The sequence below is a fragment of the Anolis sagrei genome, chromosome X, assembly GCF_037176765.1.
Source record: "Anolis sagrei isolate rAnoSag1 chromosome X, rAnoSag1.mat, whole genome shotgun sequence".
In the NCBI taxonomy this organism is placed as follows: Eukaryota; Metazoa; Chordata; class Lepidosauria; order Squamata; family Dactyloidae; genus Anolis; species Anolis sagrei.
Window position 1 is genome coordinate 2,786,448 of NC_090034.1, and position 19,477 is coordinate 2,805,924.

The 19,477-nt window shown below is 47.2% G+C and overlaps 1 protein-coding gene across 1 annotated transcript in view; it reads right to left on the reverse strand.

Moving 5' to 3' along the window:
- Nucleotides 1-19,477, reverse strand: part of LOC137098007 (cAMP-dependent protein kinase type I-beta regulatory subunit-like) — a 224,657-nt gene that overhangs the window by 39,153 nt on the left and 166,027 nt on the right. The window lies entirely within an intron of this gene.

Sequence of the window (19,477 nt, forward strand, 5' to 3'; positions counted from 1 at the left end):
CAAAGAGTTGGAAGAGACCTCATGGACCATTATCCAGTCCAACCCCATTCTGCCAAGAAGCAGGAATACTGCATTCAAATCACCCCTGACAGATGGCCATCCAGCCTCTGTTTAAAAGCCTCCAAAGAAGGCGCCTCCACCACACTCCAGGGCAGAGAGTTCCACTGCTGAACGGCTCTCACAGTCAGGAAGTTCTTCCTCATGTTCAGATGGAATCTCCTTTCTTGTAGTTTGAAGCCATTCTTCCCTTGCGTCCTAGAATCATAGAATCATAGAGTTGGAAGAGACCTCATGGGCCATCCAGTCCAACCCCATTCTGCCAAGAAGCAGGAATATTGCATTCAAATCACCCCTGACAGATGGCCATCCAGCCTCTGTTTAAAAGCCTCCAAAGAAGGAGCCTCCACCACACTCCGGGGCAGAGAGTTCCACTGCTGAACGGCTCTCACAGTCAGGAAGTTCTTCCTAATATTCAGATGGAATCTCCTTTCTTGTAGTTTGAAGCCATTGTTCCCTTGCGTCCTAGTCTCCAGGGAAGCAGAAAGGAAGCTTGCTCCCTCTTCCCTGTGGCTTCCTCTCACATATTGATACATGGCTATCATATCTCCTCTCAGACTTCTCTTCTTCAGGCTAAACATGCCCAGCTCGTTAAGCCACTCCTCATAGGGCTTGTTCTCCAGACCCTTGATCCTTTGAGTCGCCCTCCTCTGGACACATTCCAGCTTAGAGTCAATATCTCTCTTGAATTGTGGTGCCCAGAATGGGACACAATATTCCAGGTAAAGTGGTCTAACCAAAGCAGAATAGAGCATGGGGAGCATGACTTCCCTGGATCTAGACACTAGGCTCCTCTTGATGCAGGACAACATCCCATTGGCTAATTTTGCTTCCACATCACATTCCTGGCTCATGTTTAACTTGTTGTCCACGAGGACTCCAAGATCTTTTCCACACGTCCTGCTCTCGAGCCAGGCATCATCGTCCCCCATTTTGTATCTTTGCATTTCGTTTTTCCTGCCAAAGTGGAGTATCTTGCATTTGTCCCTGTTGAACTTCATTTTCTTAGTTTTGGCCCATCTCTCTAGTCTGTTAAGATCGTTTCGAATTCTGCTCCTCTCCTCCCTTTCATCCACTTTCTCTGGAGTTTTTTTTTAGCAGAGTCTGGATGACCATCTGCTGAGAATGTTTTAGTTGTGTCTTCCTGCATGGCAGAAAGAAGGGGGTTGGAATGGATAACCCTTGGGGGTCTCTATGAGTAAGAGGAAGATGTCCTTTGGGCACTTGATTGGACAGGTTGCAGAAAAATACATCTACACTATGGAGTTATTTATTTATCATCTCAGAAGCAAGTTGAGGGTATGGATCTAATAGATCTTGGAAGCTAAGCAAGGTCAGTCCTCATTGAACATCAAGAAAAAGGTTCTGGCCCAACTTACTTATCTGACGCTCTTCCCTTATGAACCTGCTAGGACTTTAAGATCATCCAGGGAGGCCCTTCTCTCGATCCCACCTGTGTCACAAACATGTTTGGTGGGGATGAGAGACAGGGCCTTCTAAGTGGTGGCCCCTTGGCTGGATGGCCATCTGTCAGGGGTGATTTGAATGCAATATTCCTGCCTATTGGCAGGGGGTTGATGGCCCATGAGGTCTCTTCCAACACTATGATTCTATGAAGGCCACATTGTTCGAAAGCCCAGAGATCACCATCTCCCAAAGCAGTTACTCTACTCTGAACTCAAGAACGGAAAACAGAATGTTGACAGACAGAAAAAGATAGAATCATAGAATCCTAGAATCAAAGAGTTGGAAGAGACCTCCTGGGCCATCCAGTCCAACCCCATTCTGCCAAGAAGCAGGAATATTGCATTCAAATCACCCCTGACAAATGGCCATCCAGCCTCTGCTTCAAAGCTTCCAAAGGAGGAGCCTCCACCACACTCCGGGGCAGAGAGTTCCACTGCTGAACGGCTCTCACAGTCAGGAAGTTCTTCCTCATGTTCAGATGGAATCTCATATTTAAATATGGGCTTATAGCCAGCCTTAAAAACTGTGGCATAGACACCAAGAGAGAACTGGGAAGCCCTGGCCCTCGAACATCTAACTGGAGGTCAGCTGTGGAACTCAACAGGGCTGTGGAACTCAAAGAAGTATGAATGGAGGATGAAAGGGAGAAGGGTGTCAACAGGAAGGAGGCACGTCAAACCAACCCTTGTGAGAGCCGTTCAGCAGTGGAACTCTCTGCCCCGGAGTGTGGTGAAGACTCCTTCTTTGGAAGCTTTTAAGTAGAGGCTGGTTGACCATCTGTCAGGAGTGATTTGAATGCAATATTCCTGCTTCTTGGCAGAATGGGGTTGGACTGGATGGCCCAGGAGGTCTCTTCCAACTCTTGGATTCTAGGATTCTATTATTCTTGTTGGGAGCGCTTTCCACCTCGAAACTGATGTCCGCACTGTGAAAGAACATGCAGGTCAAGAATAGGTCTCTTGACCTATGGATCCACTACCAAGTCCCTATGCTTGGAAGGCCATCAGACTCATGGGCAACGAGAGATCGCCAATTATGATGATATCTGCTTTGGGTTCTCACCTGAACGTTAAAGACCTATCCAAGGTGCTGAAGCCCTCTCCCATTGAATTCCAGCATTGCGTTTGGACTGAAATGCAGAATGGATCCACCTGCTTGGCTAGCATGGGACCCAACAGCCTGCATTGTTGGAAAGGTTGTTCCGTGCCAGAGAAAGATGGGTAAAGGCCTTCACTGAGTTCGGCTTGCCCTCTCCCCCCAAAGGTTCCTGAAGCATCTTTTGCATCTTTTTCGGAGATGGTGTTCGGTTAATCACTAACCACCTTGTGTTTCTTCAAGAGATTATCAGGCGGTGATAGCAAGGTGGGCCTAAGCTGGGCCTGGCTCCAGGAGGCCTTTGAGAAAATGTTTGTTTAGACCTCTTCAGCTCTGGGGGGACCCTCCACCAGTCTTTGTGCACTCTCTGTGGGTTCAAATCTAGCTAGGGGTCCCTCTTCTTCTCCCTTCCCTCTCATTCTCTTCCTTCCAAACGAGGCTCGCCTTGCAAAACCTTGGAACTCAGAAGCGCCAGCATTACTTTCCTAAGTCGGATTCTTCAATGAATGTTGACATATTTGGCCACGGACTGGCTGCCGAGCAGTGCTGTGCTGAGGGTTGTACTTTCCTAACTGATGGGTTTCAAATTGTGTTTTGAATTGTCACTCCGATTCCATTCTGGATTGATACCCTGCTTTGCTCTGTTTCTTAATGCATTCTTCTGCTGCTCAATGTCCCAAGGAGGCACCTGGAATCCCAACTAGAATCCTAGAATCAAAGAGTTGGAAGAGACCTCCTGGGCCATCCAGTCCAACCCCATTCTCCCAAGAAGCAGGAATGTTGCATTCAAAGCACCCCTGACAGATGGCCACCCAGCCTCTGCTTAAAAGCTTCCAAAGAAGCAGCCTCCACCACACTCCCTCCGGGGCAGAGAGTTCCACTGCTGAATGGCTCTCACAGTCAGGAAGTTCTTCCTCATGTTCAGATGGAATCTCCTCTCTTGTAGTTGGAAGCCATAGAATAGAATAGAATAGAATAGAATAGAATAGAATAGAATAGAATAGAATAGAATAGAATCAAAGAGTTGGAAGAGACCTCATGGGCCATCCAGTCCAACCCCCTGCCAAGAAGCAGGAATATTGCATTCAAATCACCCCTGACAAATGGCCATCCAGCCTCTGCTTAAAAGCTTCCAAAGAAGGAGCCTCCACCACACTGCGGGGCAGAGAGTTCCACTGCTGAATGGCTCTCACAGTCAGGAAGTTCTTCCTAATGTTCAGATGGAATCTCCTCTCTTGTAGTTTGAAGCCATTGCTCCGTGTCCTAGTCTCCAAGGAAGCAGAAAACAAGCTTGCTACCTCCTCCCTGTGGCTTCCTCTCACATATTTATACATGGCTATCATATCTCCTCTCAGCCTTCTCTTCTTCAGGCTAAACATGCCCAGTTCCCTAAGCCGCTCCTCGTAGGGCTTGTTCTCCAGACCCTTGATCATTTTAGTCGCCCTCCTCTGGACACATTCCAGCTTAGAGTCAATATCTCTCTTGAATTGTGGTGCCCAGAATTGGACACAGTATTCCAGATGTGGTCTAACCAAAGCAGAATAGAGCATGGGGAGCAGGACTTCCTTAGATCTAGACACTAGGCTCCTATTGATGCAGGCCAAAATCCCATTGGCTTTTTTTGCCGCCACGTCACATTGTTGGCTCATGTTTAACTTGTTGTCCACGAGGACTCCAAGATCTTTTTCACACGTACTGCTCTCGAGCCAGGCATTGTCCCCCATTCTGTATCTTTGCATTTCGTTTTTTCTGCCAAAGTGGAGTATCTTGCATTTGTCACTGTTGAACTTCATTTTGTGAGTTTTGGCCCATCATCTCTCTAATCTGTCAAGATCATTTTGAATCCTGCTCCTGTCCTCTGGAGTACTGGCTCTCCCTCCCAATTTGGTGTCATCTGCAAACTTGATGATCCTGCCTTCTAGCCCTTCATCTAAGTCATTAATAAAGATGTTGAACAGGACCGGGCCCAGGACGGAACCCTGCGGCTTAAGCACCGTATGCGGTAGGTACTGGCTTGTTCAGTAGACTCTCCTCTACAGTTCCATTTTGGCAGGAAGCCTTAGCATGGAATGGTTGTGTTGTTAAAGTGCAAAGTATGGAACCCTGCGCAGATGGTCGGTCAATGCGACTTAAGCACCGTATGCGGTAGGTACTGGCTTGTTCAGTAGACTCTCCTCTACAGTTCCATTTTGGCAGGAAGCCTTAGCATGGAATGGTTGTGTTGTTAAAGTGCAAAGTATGGAACCCTGCGCAGATGGTCGGTCAATGCGACTTAAGCACCGTATGCGGTAGATACTGGCTTGTTCAGTAGACTCTCCTCTACAGTTCCATATTGGCGGGAAGCCTTAGCATGGAATGGTTGTGTTGTTAAAGTGCAAAGTATGGAACCCTGCGCAGATGGTTGGTCAATGCGACTTAAGCACCGTATGTGGCAGGTACTGGCTTGTTCAGTAGACTCTCCTCAACAGTTCCATTTTGGCAGGAAGCCTTAGCATGGAATGGTTGTGTTGTTAAAGTGCAAAGTATGGAACCCTGCGCAGATGGTCGGTCAATGCGACTTAAGCACCGTATGCGGTAGGTACTGGCTTGTTCAGTAGACTCTCCTCAACAGTTCCATTTTGGCAGGAAGCCTTAGCATGGAATGGTTGTGTTGTTAAAGTGCAAAGTATGGAACCCTGCGCAGATGGTCAGTCAATGCGACTTAAGCACCGTATGCGGTAGGTACTGGCTTGTTCAGTAGACTCTCCTCAACAGTTCCATTTTGGCAGGAAGCCTTAGCATGGAATGGTTGTGTTGTTAAAGTGCAAAGTATGGAACCCTGCGCAGATGGTTGGTCAATGCGACTTAAGCACCGTATGCGATAGGTACTGGCTTGTTCAGTAGACTCTCCTCTACAGTTCCATTTTGGCAGGAAGCCTTAGCATGGAATGGTTGTGTTGTTAAAGTGCAAAGTATGGAACCCTGCGCAGATGGTCGGTCAATGCGACTTAAGCACCGTATGCGGTAGGTACTGGCTTGTTCAGTAGACTCTCCTCTACAGTTCCATTTTGGCAGGAAGCCTTAGCATGGAATGGTTGTGTTGTTAAAGTGCAAAGTATGGAACCCTGCGCAGATGGTCGGTCAATGCGACTGAAGCAGCATGCAGTCATTGAATTCTTGACAGCAGAAGGTGTCACCCCAAAGGAAATTCCTCAGAGAATGCAAGCTGTTTATGGAGATTGTGCTAATGTGAGTATTGTTCCGTCTTCCAGGAGTCTGGTTTGCATTGCCCCTTAGTTGCATAAAATAGCATCCCTTTGCATTTCCCCCAGGGTTGCTACAGTCTCAGTAGCACCCTGACAGTTAATTATTAACATAAGCTGGAAGCCAGCCTGCAAACCTTTGCAGATATTAGTTTAAAAAGTATCCCTTTGGTCTAGAGACCGCCCTTTTTCCTGGGGATGAGATCTCCATTTTGGAAAGCTCTCCTGCCTTCTTTAGAATAGAAAAAGCCTCAGATGTGCTGGTGGCCAAGGTAGACAGCTCGGACAAGCCATTGTGAGTACGGTTGAGATTAGGGTTGAGGTTTCCCTCTCGCCTTTGAAACTAGCGTTGAGCTCAGCTAGAGAAAGACCTGCTCTTTCTAAAGGACAGTAGCTCAGAGCTGGGACAGGGAATATCTCCGGATTTCTCTGTTATTGAGTGATCCTGGATTAATGCGCCATCTGCGCCCATACCTTGGAAAGTCTGATTTGGCCACAGTGGTCCACGCTCTGGTTACATCCCGAATAGATTACTGCAACACAATCTACGTGGGGTTGCCTTTGAAGACTGTTCGGAGACTTCAACTAGTCCAACGGGCAGCAGCCAGATTACTCACCGGAGCGCCATACAGGGAGCATACCACACCCCTGCTGTGTTAGCTCCACTGGCTGCGGGTCCACCTCCGACCACAATTCAAAGTGCTGGTCTTGGCCTATAAAACCCTATACGGCTCCAGCCCAGCTTACTTATCCGAACGTATCTCTCTCTACGTTCCACCTCGTAATTTAAGATCTACTGGGGAGGCCTTGCACGCAGTCCCACCAGCGTCCCAAACAGTTTTGGTGGGGACGAGGGACAGGGCCTTCTCGGTGGTGACCCCCCGCTTATGGAATTCGCTCCCCAGCAAGATTAGATCGGCGTCCTCCCTCCTTAAAGGTAAAGGTAAAGGTAGTCCCCTGACATTAAGTCCAGTCATGTCTGACTCTGGGGTGTGGTGCTCATCTCCATTTCTAAGCCGAAGAGCCAGCGTTGTCCGTAGACACCTCCAAGGTCATGTGGCCGGCATGACTTCATGGAGCGCCTCCCTCCTTACTTTTAGGAAAAAACTAAAGACGTGGTTTTGGAGCCAGGCCTTTGGCTAGTGGGCACAACAGCACTTTAGGCACTAAACTTGATCAATAGGATTGCTTGAAAATTGGAAAATGGCTTTATGACCTGTGATTCTGTGATCTGGTCTATGTGGTTATGTAATTTTAATTAATATCACTGCTTAATTGTTATGTAATGGATTTTAGATTGCTGTTTTATATTGTTGTTTTGATACTGTTGGCATTGAATAGTTGCCTGTGTTAGCCGCCCTGAGTCCGCCCTCCCCAGGGGGTGAGAAGACCGGGGTAGAAATGGTTTAAATAAATAAATAAATAAATAAATAAATTTTGACAAGCAAACCCTAGGAAGAGGCCACACCATCCACCGAAGCCAACTTGCAGGAAACAACAAACACACATTCAACCTGCGAACAAGTTAAAACAGGCCTAAAAGGTGAAAACAGTTTAAAACCACAAGCAAATTAATTTGAAGTAAATCAGTTCAGCCCAAAGGCGTTCATAAACAGCCATGTTTATCTTTCCTTGGTGCCTGAAGGAAGCCCAAATTTAATCAGCTTGGAAACAATGGAATGCAATTAATTTGGTTGCCTGGATCAAATTAATTGTGATTCTTTTGATAGAGCAGCACAGCTGACGGTCTCTCTGCCATGTTTGGAAGAAGTCAGCAATGCCATCAGCCAACAAAAAGAAATAATAACAAAGCCAGCGGACCTGACGGGATCCCTGCTGAAATCTTTAAAGAGGGAGGACCTGAGCTGACACAACAACTGCACCAGTTCATAGAAAAAGTGTGGGTGACCAAGAAAATCCCAGCAGACTTCAAGGATGCCACCATCATCCCCCTCTTCAAAAAAGGGAAAAGAACAGACTGCGGAAACTATCGAGGTCTCTCCCTTCTAACCTCTGCTGGGAAAATCCTCGCAAGAATCCTTGCAAACCGCCTCCTGCCCCTCTCAGAAGACACCCTCCCAGAATCCCAGAACGGCTTCCGCCCCTCCAGAGGAACCGTGGACATGATCTTCACTGCACGACAGCTCCAAGAAAAATGCAGAGAACAAAATCAACCTCTGTACATGGCATTCATCGACCTTGCAAAGGAATTCGACACAGTGAATCGCAGCGCTCTCTGGACCATCCTCCACAAAATCGGGTGCCCAAGCAAATTTGTGAACATCCTGCGGCTCCTCCATGATGACATGATGGCAACAGTCTTGGACAGCAATGGCTCCCAAAGTGACCCATTTAAGGTGGAATCGGGTGTCAAACAGGGATGTGTTATTGCCCCAACTTTATTCTCCATCTCCATCGCTATGATACTTCACCTTGTTGATGAGAAGCTTCCCACCGGAGTGGAAATCATCTCTCGGACAGATGGCAAGCTATTCAACCTCAGCAGATTGAAAGCCAAAACCAAGGTTACAACAACATCTGTTATAGAACTCCAGTATGCTGATGACAACGTCATCTGTGCGCATTCAGAAGAAGATCTACAAGCTACTCTAAACACCTTCACGGAAGAATACGAGAAGCTCGGCCTGTCATTAAATATCAAGAAAACCAAAGTGCTCTTCCAGCAGTCACCAGCCAATCCCTCTCCAATGCCAGAAATACAGCTTTATGGTGTAACATTAGAAAATATTGACCATTTCCGCTCCCTTGGCAGCCACCTCTCCACCAAAGTCGACATCGAGACTGAAATACAACACCGCCTGAGCTCTATCAAGTGCAGCATTTTTCCAAATGAAGCAGAGAGTGTTTGAGGACTGGGACATCCGTAGGGATACCAAGGTGCTTGTTTATAGAGCTATTGTCCTCCCAACCCTGCTCTATGCCTGTGAGAAGTGGACTGTCTACAGACGTCACATGCAACTCCTGGAACGCTGCCTCCGGGAAATCCTGCAAATCTCTTGGGAAGATAGGCGGACAAACGTCAGCGTGCTGGAAGAAGCAAAGACCACCAGCATTGAAGCAATGGTCCTCTGCCATCAACTCCACTGGACCGGTCACATTGTCCGAATACCCAAAGATCACCGTCTCCCAAAGCAGTTGCTCTACTCCGAACTCAAGAAGTGGTGGACAGAAAAAGAGATTGAAAGATGGGCTTAAAGCCAACCTCAAAAACTGTGGCATAGACACTGAGAGAGAACTGGGAAGCCCTGGCCCTTGAGCCTTCTGCTGGACTGGCCACATTGTCCAAATGCCCAAAGATCACCGTCTCCCAAAGTAGCTGCTCTACTCTGAACTCAAGAATAGAAAACGGAATGCTGGTGGGCAGGAAAAGAGATTTAAAGATGGGCTCAAAGCCAACCTTAAAAACTCTGGCAAAGACACTGAGAATTGGGAAGCCCTGGCCCTTGAGCGTTTCAGCTGGAGGCCAGCTGCGACCACCAGTGCTGTAGAATTTGAAGAGGCATGAATGGAGGGCGAAAGCGAGAAATGTGCCAAAAGAAAGGCACTTTAAGTCAACCCTGACTGAGACCGCCTTCCACCTGGAAACCGATGCCCTCACTGCAGGAGAACATATAGGTCAATAATAGGGCTCCACAGTCACCTATGGACCCACCGCCAGGACACCGACCTTGAAGGACCATCATCCTTGGACAACAAGGGTTTGCCTAAGTAAAGTAAGTACTTAAAAGTTATGTAAATCTTCTTTGGTCATTATATTGAGTTTTGTAACGTGCCGCTACAAACCTGCCTTTTGATATTCTTCTTTTGTCTCTCTTCAGTAAACATTCCAAGCCTTTGCTATTTCCTGATAGCAGCACAGTGTCATCTACATATCTTAAATAGTTGGTATCCTTCCTCATAAGATCACAACCAGATAACAACCAGACACAGTAAAGACATCTGCCCTTGTGCTGTGCTACTCTGCTGCTGAGTATGCATGCCCAGTGTGGAACACATCTCACCACGCTAAAACAGTGGATGTGGCTCTTAATGAGACATGCCACATTATCACGGGGTTTCTGCGCCCTACACCACTGGAGTAATTACGCTGCTTAGCCAGTATTGCACCACCTGACATCTGCCAGGAAGGAGCAGCCAATAGTGAAAGGACCAAGGCAGAGACATCTCCAGCTCATCCCCTGTTTGGGCATCAGCCAGCACGTCAACGACTTAAATCAAGACATAGTTTTCTAAGATCTATAGAGACACTCGCTGGAATACCTCAGCAAGTGAGAGTCCAAAAGTGGCAGGCTCAAACCCAGAACCTCAACCAATGGCTGATACCAAATGAGAGACTCCTCCCTGGGCACACAGAAGACTGGGCGACTTGGAAGGCGCTGAACAGACTGCGCTCTGGCACCACGAGATGCAGAGCCAGTCTTAAGAAACGGGGCCACAAAGTGGAATCCACGACATGCGAGTGTGGAGAAGAGCAAACCACTGACCACCTGCTGCGATGCAACCTGAGCCCTGCCACATGCACCATGGAGGACCTTCTTGCGGCAACACCAGAGGCACTCCAAGGGGCCAGATACTGGTCAAAGGACATCTAACCAACTACCAAACTCACAAGTTTTGTATTTTTCTGTTTGTTTGCTTTGTTCTGTTAGAAATGTAATATAATGGACTGGTTGCTCTGACACGACAAATAAAATTATTTTGAGTTTTGTAATGTGCCGCTATAAACCTGCCTTTTGATATCCTTCTTTTGTCTCTCTTCCGTAAACATTCCAAGCCTTTGCTATTTCCTGATAGTAGCACCGTGTCATCTACATATATTAAATAGTTGGTATCCTTCCTCATAAGGTTCTATAAAACTCTAGGACTCAGGGTCCATTCCTCAGTTTCCAATGTTGACTTTGCACCTGATCTTCTCTTTCTGTTTCAGAATTTGACCTCTGCCTGGTTGAGCATTATGCTGACTTTTGGCCACACATGGCTATCCCTATTGTCATGCAAAGTCTTCCGAGGCGGCACCATTGTGAATGGGCCATTGGGGACGCATTTGTTTCTCAAAAGACCTGGGAATATGCTGGGATTGATGGGATGATCAAGAGATAACTGTCTCCATTCTTGTCACTATAGGAATGTCATCGTAAATACCAGCAAGCCAAAAGTTACCAATATACAACAGGGTGTCTTCAGCAAGTGAAAATAAAACACTTCTACTGAACTTTTGGTTTCCTTCCCTGCTTCTCTTGTACAAATAGATAAAAAGAATAGGCTGTGATATAAACAACACAAAGTGAAACACGAATTAAACATATCACAGTATTGTCGCATTAGAAGAGACCACAAGGGCTATCCAGTCCATGTCTGGCTCCATTCAACTTTCCAATGGCTTTTGTTCTGAGATGTTTCGCAGCATAGAATCCTAGAATCATTGAGTTGGCCATCCAGTCCAACCTCCTTCTGCCAAGAAGCAGGAATATTGCATTCAAAGCACCCCTGACAGATGGCCATCCAGCCTCTGTTTAAAAGCCTCCAAAGAAGGAGCCTCCACCACACTCCGGGGCAGAGAGTTCCACTGCTGAACGGCTCTCACAGTCAGGAAGTTCTTCCTCATGTTCAGACGGAATCTCCTCTCTTGTAGTTTCTTGTATCTCTCTTGAATGGTGGTGCCCAGAATTGGACACAATATTCCAGTTGTGGTCTAACCAAGGCAGAATAGAGCATGGGGAGCATGACGTCCCTTCAGTCCAGCAGAGATGGAATCTCCTCTCTTGTAGTTTGAAGCCATTGTTCCATTGCGTCCTAGTCTCCAGGGAAGCAGAAAACAAGCTTGCTCCCTTCTCCTCCCTGTGGCTTCCTCTCACGTATTTATCCATGGCTATCATATCCCCTCTCAGCCTTCTCTTCTTCAGGCTAAACGTGCCCAGCTCCTTAAGCCGCTCCTCATAGGGCTTGTTCTCCAGACGCTTGATCATTTTAGTCGCCCTCCTCTGCACACATTCCAGCTTGTCAATATCTCTCTTGAATTGTGGTGCCCAGAATTGGACACAATATTCCAGGTAATGTGGTCTAACCAAAGCAGAATAGAGCATGGGGAGCATGACTTCCCTAGATCTAGACACTAGGCTCCTATTGATGCAGGCCAACATCCAATGGGAAGCTAGAGAACTCCATCAACGCACATGCACAACGCCTAGCGCATTGAGCCAAGCACCTTTCAAAACCAGAACAACAGAACACTTCCTTTTGATGAAACCTGAAAGGCAAACTCTCTCGAGTGTTGTGTTCAGAGCTGCAGTAGTTTACGATACGGCTGCAAATTTGTTTTTTTGGGGAAGTTTTTTGGAAGCGTGCATCTGTTTGGCGGTTCCCTTGCCAGGATCTCATTCCTGACGGCAAGAAGCATTGCACGGCGCTTAAGGTTCGGCACCGGCTGCCAGGAATCTCCAACGGGATAATTCCATGACCTTGGAAACCCAGCAGATGCATTCCACATCTGCCCAGGATGGGAAAGCGGGAGGCCGTTGGGCGTGTGAAAAGCGGGGTGGGAAAAGCAGAGGCACCGAAAAAGAAATGTTGGTCCAGCCAATCCCACTCTCCTGCAAGTCTAGGGAGCTGCCCAACAGCATGCTGGTCAAGCTGCTTGCCCATTTAGACCAGGCATGGGCCAACTTTGGCTCTCCAGGTGGTTTATTATTTACTAGCTTGGGGACCCGGCAATGCCCACGTTATTTGCAAAAGGCATTTTTCAACAAAAGATCTCTCACCTCTCAACAAAAGATTTTCCCAGGCTCAGGCAGGTCTTCAAATGCTAATGAAGGTGGTCAGTTGAAACATTCACACCTAACTCCAGCAGAGAAGAGCTCTTTGCCCCACCCCAGCCATTCCACAGATATATAAACCCATTTTCCTAGTTCCAACAGACCTCACTACCTCTGAGGAAGCTTGCCATAGATGCAGGCGAAACGTCAGGAGAAATGCCTCTAGAATACGGCCCTATAGCCCGAAAAAACCCACAAGAACCTTGAAAAGGGCATTGTTTGTTTTGGGGTGTTAGGTCATATCATTTAGTTAGTTAGTTAGGCAATCCCTCATTGTCCAAGTAGGATAGTCTTCCAAGGTCAGTGTACTGCCAGTGGGTCCATAGGTGGCTGTGGAGCCCTATTGTGAAAGCCGTTCAGCAGTGGAACTCTCTGCCCCGGAGTGTTGTGGAGGCTCCTTCTTTGGAAGCTTTTAAACAGAGGTGGATGGCCATCTGTCAGGGGTGATTTGAATGCAATTGTCCTGCTTCTTGGCAGAATGGGGTTGGACTGGATGGACCACCAGGTCTCTTCCAACTCTTTGATTCTATGATTCTATGATTCTTGATCCACATGTTCTCCTGCAGTGAAGACACCGGTTTCCACATGGAAGGTGGTCCTGGTCAGGGTTGGCTTGGCACACCTTCTTCCTCTTGGCATTTTTCTCCCTTTCACCCTCCATTCGTGCCTCTTCAAATTCTGCAGCACTGCTGCTCACAGCTGACCTCCAGTTGGAGCGCTCAAGGGTCAGGGCTTCCCAGTTCTCAGTGTCTATGCCACAGTTTTTGAGGTTGTCTTTGAGCCCATCTTTCAATCTCTTTTCCTGCCCACCATTCTTGAGTTCAGAGTAGAGTAACTGCTTTGGGAGATGGTCATCGGGCATTCGGACAACGTGGTCAGTCCAGTGGAGTTGATGGCGTAGGAGTATTGCTTCAACGTTGGTGGTCTTTGCCTTCTTCAGCACACTGACATTTGTTGGCTTTGAGCCCATCTTTAAATCTGTTTTTCTGTCCACCAACATTATGTTTCCCATTCCTGAGTTCAGAGTAGAGCAACTGATTTGGGAGACGGTGGTCAGGCATTCAGACAACGTGGCCAGTCCAATGGAGTTGATGGCGGAGGACCATCGCTTCAATGTTGGTGGTCTTTGCTTCTTCCAGCACGCTGACATTTCTCCCTCTGTCTTCCCAAGAGATTTGCAGCATTTTCCAGAGGCAGCGCTGATGGAATCGCTGCAGGAGTTGCGTATGACGTCTGTAGACAGTCCACGTTTCACAGGCATATTTTTCCTGTCCACCATTCTTGAGTTCAGAGTAGAGTAACTGCTTTGGGAGATGGTGGTCGGGCATCCGGACAACATGGCCTTCAATCCAGTGGAGTTGATGGCGGAGGAGCATCGCTTCAATGTTGGTGGTCTTTGCTTCTTCCAGCACGCTGACATTTCCCCACCTGTCTTCCCAAGAGATTTGCAAGATTTTTCGGAGGGAGCGCTGATGGAATCGTTCCAGGAGTTGCGTATAACGTCTGTAGACAGTCCACATTTCGCAGGCATAGAGCAGAGTTGGGAGGACAATGGCTTCATAAACAAGCACCTTGTGGATGTCCCAATCCTCAAACACTCTCTGCTTCATTTGGAAGAATGCTGCACTCGCAGAGCTCAGGCGGTGTTGTATTTCAGTGTTAGTGTTGACTTTGGTGGAGAGGTGGCTGCCAAGGTGCACTCCAACTCCCATCATGCCAGCTTAACCCCCTGAATCTCCATCAGTGATTAAAGTTTGTCACGTTGGGCAAGTTTGCTCTCTAGATGCATCATTGGTGGAGTCCATGTGCAGGATGAACCATCCATCCCCTTACCAAGAAGCAGGAAAATCGCATCCAAAGCACTCCCAACAGATGGCCATCCAGCCGCTGTTCCAAAGCCTCCAAAGAAGAAGCCTCCACCACACTCCGTGGCAGAGAGTTCCACTGCTGAACAGCTCTCACAGTCAGGAAGTTCGTCCTCATGTTCAGATGGAATCTCCTCATAGAAAACCTGCTACAAAACAGGAGCTTTTTTGTTGAGTTCCAGGGCCAGAGAAGCAGATGGCGGAAACAGAAGAACGGCCTGCCTCAGGGGAGCGTGCTTGCTCCATCCATGTTCAACATAGAATCATAGAATCATAGAATCAAAGAGTTGGAAGAGACCTCGTGGGCCATCCAGTCCAACCCCATTCTGCCAAGAAGCAGGAATATTGCATTCAAATCACCCCTGACAGATGGCCATCCAGCCTCTGTTTCAAAGCCTCCAAAGAAGAAGCCTCCACCACACTCCGGGGCAGAGAGTTCCACTGCTGAACGGCTCTCACAGTCAGGAAGTTCTTCCTCGTGTTCAGATGGAATCTCCTCTCTTGTAGTTTGAAGCCATTGTTCCCTTGCGTCCTAGTCTCCAGGGAAGCAGAAAACAGGCTTGCTCCCTCCTCCTCCCTGTGGTTTTCTCTCACATATTTAGACATCGCCCTCATCATGTCTCCTCTCAACCTTCTCTTCTTCAGGCTAAACATGCCCAGCTCTTTAAGCCACTCCTCATAGAGATTGTTCTCCAGACCCTTGAATGTGTAGGTGAACTACAACTATGTTGTTGTTCATTCGTTCAGTCGTCTCCGACTCTTCGTGACCTCATGGACCAGCCCACGCCAGAGCTCCCTGTCGGCCGTTACCACCCCCAGCTCCCTCAAGGTCAGTCCGGTCACTTCAAGGATGCCATCCATCCATCTTGCCCTTGGTCGGCCCCTACAACTATAAATCCACCCAAAGACCACCACTACTTTTTGTTGGTCATGAGGGTTCTGTGTGCCAAGAGCACTGGGTCACAACACTAGAGATCCCAGTTGGAATCACTGCTTGGTGTGGTGGGCCTTGGACAAGCCACATTCTCTCAGCCTCAGAGGAGGGCAAAGGCCAAACAATCTGGCCAAGACAACCCCATGATAGGTTCACCTTAGGGTCACCTTAAGCCGGATCCAGCTTCACAGCACACAACAACGAACAACACAATGCACTTCCAAGGAAGGAGATGGATGTGGCAAACCTCAAAGAGGGAAATGGAGATTGATTTCCAAGAAGCCGAAGAGCAAACCGACACAGATTCTGTTATCGCTACTTGACGCTTATTGTGAGTGGCCATTGTGCTCCTCTTGTGTGCCTTGGAGCTTTGCAGAGATAGACCGCGGATCTGAACCCCACGGCATTTGCATCCCATTGTTTTAGCCCGTGCCCATCGAGATAATACATCCATTAACGGCAGAAAGCCTTGTGATAAGGTGGGCTCTGATTCACAAACACACTGGATTGAATCTTGAAGTCTTCACATGCACGGAAATGTCCTTAGACATACAGGTGTCTGTTTTGGGTCATGTTGTGGTGATTGGCAGTTGTTTATTTGTCGTGTCAAAGCAAGGAGTCAATTGTATTACATTTCTAACAGAACAAAACAAACAGACAGACAAAATACAAAATTTGCGAGTTTGGTAGTTGATTAAATGTCCTTTGACCAGTATCTGGCCACGTGGAGTGCCTCTGGTGTTGCTGCAAGAATCCCACGGGAGCATTGCAGCGCAACCAAATCCCTGGGAGTCACTCTGGACCGTGCTCTGACCTACAAGAAGCACTGCCTGAACATCAAGCAAAAAGCTGACTGGCACAACCTGGGGATCACAACCAGACACAGTGAAGACATCTGCCCTTGCGCTATGCTACTCTGCTGCTGAGTACGCATGCCCAGTGTGGAACACATCTCACCACACTAAAACAGTGGATGTGGCTCTGAATGAGACATGCCGCATTATCACGGGGTGTCTGCGCCCTACACCACTGGAGAAATGACACTGCTTAGCCGGCATTGCACCACCTGACATCCGCCAGGAAGTAGCGGCCAATAGTAAAAGGACCAAGGCAGAGACATCTCCAGCTCATCCCTTGTTTGGGTATCAGCCAGCATGTCAATGACTTAAATCAAGAAATAGTTTTCTAAGATCTACAGAGACACTCACCGGAACACCTTAGCAAGCGAGAGTCCAAAAGTGGCAGGCTCAAACCCAGAACCTCAAGCCATGGCTGATACCAAATGAGAGACTCCCCCCTGGGCACACAGAAGGCGGGGCGACTTGGAAGGCGCTGAACAGACTGCGCTCTGGCACCACGAGATGCAGAGCCAACCTCAAGAAATGGGGCCACAAAGTGGAATAATCCTCGACATGCGAGTGTGGAGAAGAGCAAACCACTGACCACCTGCTGCAATGCACCCTGAGCCCTGCCACATGATGCACAAGGGAGGACCTCCTTGCGGCAACACCAGAGGCACTCCAAGTGGCCAGACACTGGTCAAAGGACATTTAATCAACTACCAAGCTTGCAAATTTTGTGTTTTTTTATCTGTTTGTTTGTTTTGTTCTGTAATACAATGGTCTGGTTGCCCCAGACACGATAAATAAATAGTGATGCAATGGGAGTGCCCCAAGAGCCATGGCTGGATATACAGTGGTGCATTTTTGGAGAACTGCTCATCAGGTTCCTCACTGTGAACCTCTTGTTTCACTGACTTTGCAAGCACATTCACAGACATAAAATAGGTGGCACAATAATAATCATACATTGGGTTGTTGTGGGTTTTTTGGGCTGTATGGCATCGTCCCCCATTCTGTATCTTATGATTATGATATTGGGTTGTTGTAGGTTTTTTCGGGCTATATGGCCATGGTCTAGAGGCATTCTCTCCTGACGTTTTGCCTGCATCTGTGGCAAACATCCTCAGGGGTAGTGAGGTCTGTTGGAACTAGGAAAATGGGTTTATATATCTGTGGAATGACCAGGGTGGGACAAAGGACTCTTGTCTGCTGGAACTAGGTGTGAATGTTTCAACTGACCACCTTAATTAGCATACAATGGCCTGGCAGTGCCTAGAGCAAACTTTTGTTGAGAGGTGATTAGATGTCCCAGATTGTTTCCTCTCTGTTGTTTTGTTGTTGTAATTTTAGAGTTTTTTAATACTGGTAGCCAGATTGTGTTCATTTTCATGGTTTCCTCCTTTCTGTTGAAATTGTCCACATGCTTCTTGTGGATTTCAATGGCTTCTCTGTGTAGCCTGACATGGTGGTTGTGAGAGTGGTCCAGCATGTCTGTGTTCTCAAATAATATGCTGGACCACTCTCACAACCACCATGTCAGGCTACACAGAGAAACCATTGAAATCCACAAAAGTTTGCTCTAGGCACTGCCAGGCCATTGTATGCTAATCAAGGTGGTCAGTTGAAACATTCACACCTAGCTCCAGCAGACAAGAGTCCTTTGTCCCACCCTGGTCATTCCACAGATATATAAACCCTTTTTCCTAGTTCCAACACACCTCACTACCTCTGAGGATGCTTGCCATAGATGCAGGCGCAACGTCAGGAGAGAATGCCTCTAGACCATGGCCATATAGCCCGAAAAAACCTACAACAACCCAGTGATTCCGGCCATGAAAGCTTTCGACAATAGATTATGATATTATTTTACTGACACAAAACACAGTATGACACAACAAACAAGATATATATGCTCGATTTCATATCACAAAATCACAATTCGAACACTTCCCAAGCATTTAGGACTGTGCGATGTAGAATAATAATGGATATTATTATTATTACTATTATTATTCGAAACACAACAAGATGAGTCCACAGCAGACACTCCAGCATTTCTGTGTTCTCAAATAATATGCTGTGTCCAGGTTGGACCACTCTCACAACCACCATGTCAGACTACACAGAGAAGACATTGAAATCCACAAGAAGCATGTGGACAATTTCAACAGAAAGGAGGAAACCATGAAAATGAACAAAATCTGGCTACCAGTATTAAAAAAAAAACTCTAAAATTACAACAGCAAAACAAGAGAGGGAAAACAATCAGGGACATCTAATCACCTCTCAACAAAAGATTGCTCCAGGCAATGCTAATCAAGGTGGTCAGTTGAAACATTCACACCTAGCTCCAGCAGACAAGAGTCATTATGTTGTCCGGGCTTGGCCCCATGTAAGCCACTCCGAGTCCCCACTGGGGAGATTGTTGTTGTTGTTGTTAAGAGTCCTTTGTCCCACCCTGGTCATTCCACAGATATATAAACCCTTTTTCCTACTTCCAACAGACCTCACTACCTCTGAGGATGCTTGCCATAGATGCAGGCGAAATGTCAGGAGAGAATGCCTCTAGAACATGGCCATATAGCCTGGGAAAAAAACCTACAACAACCCAGTGATTCCGGCCATGAAAGCCTTCGACAATGCATCACTATTATGATTATGATGATTATTAGTATTTGTATTATTACTTTTGACACAAAAGCACAATATGTCACAGCAAACAAGATCTGGATTTCATATCACAAAATCACAACACTTCCCAAGCATTGTTGTTGTTGTTGTTATTTCCGGACATTGCGCTCTGGCCCTGCATTTCCCTGGAAGTATGTGTCCACAATGCTGGCTGGCAAGTGATAGTAAGCTGGCTGTGCAGCTAAGAATGCTTCTTTTGATTTCCCTGCAATGTCATTATTTTCATTCAGACAGACACCCAAGAATTCCAAGTCCCATCGGTCAACGTGGCGAGTCTTCCAAGAAGGTTGAGAGTTTGGAAACCACGGCTGTCGAATAGCTAAAATGTGCAAATCAGGTTTGCACATTTTAGTTCTCAGTTTGCTAAAAGGAGTCATAGAATCATAGAATCAAAGAGTTGGAAGAGACCTCATGGGCCATCCAGTCCAACCCCATTCTGCCAAGAAGCAGG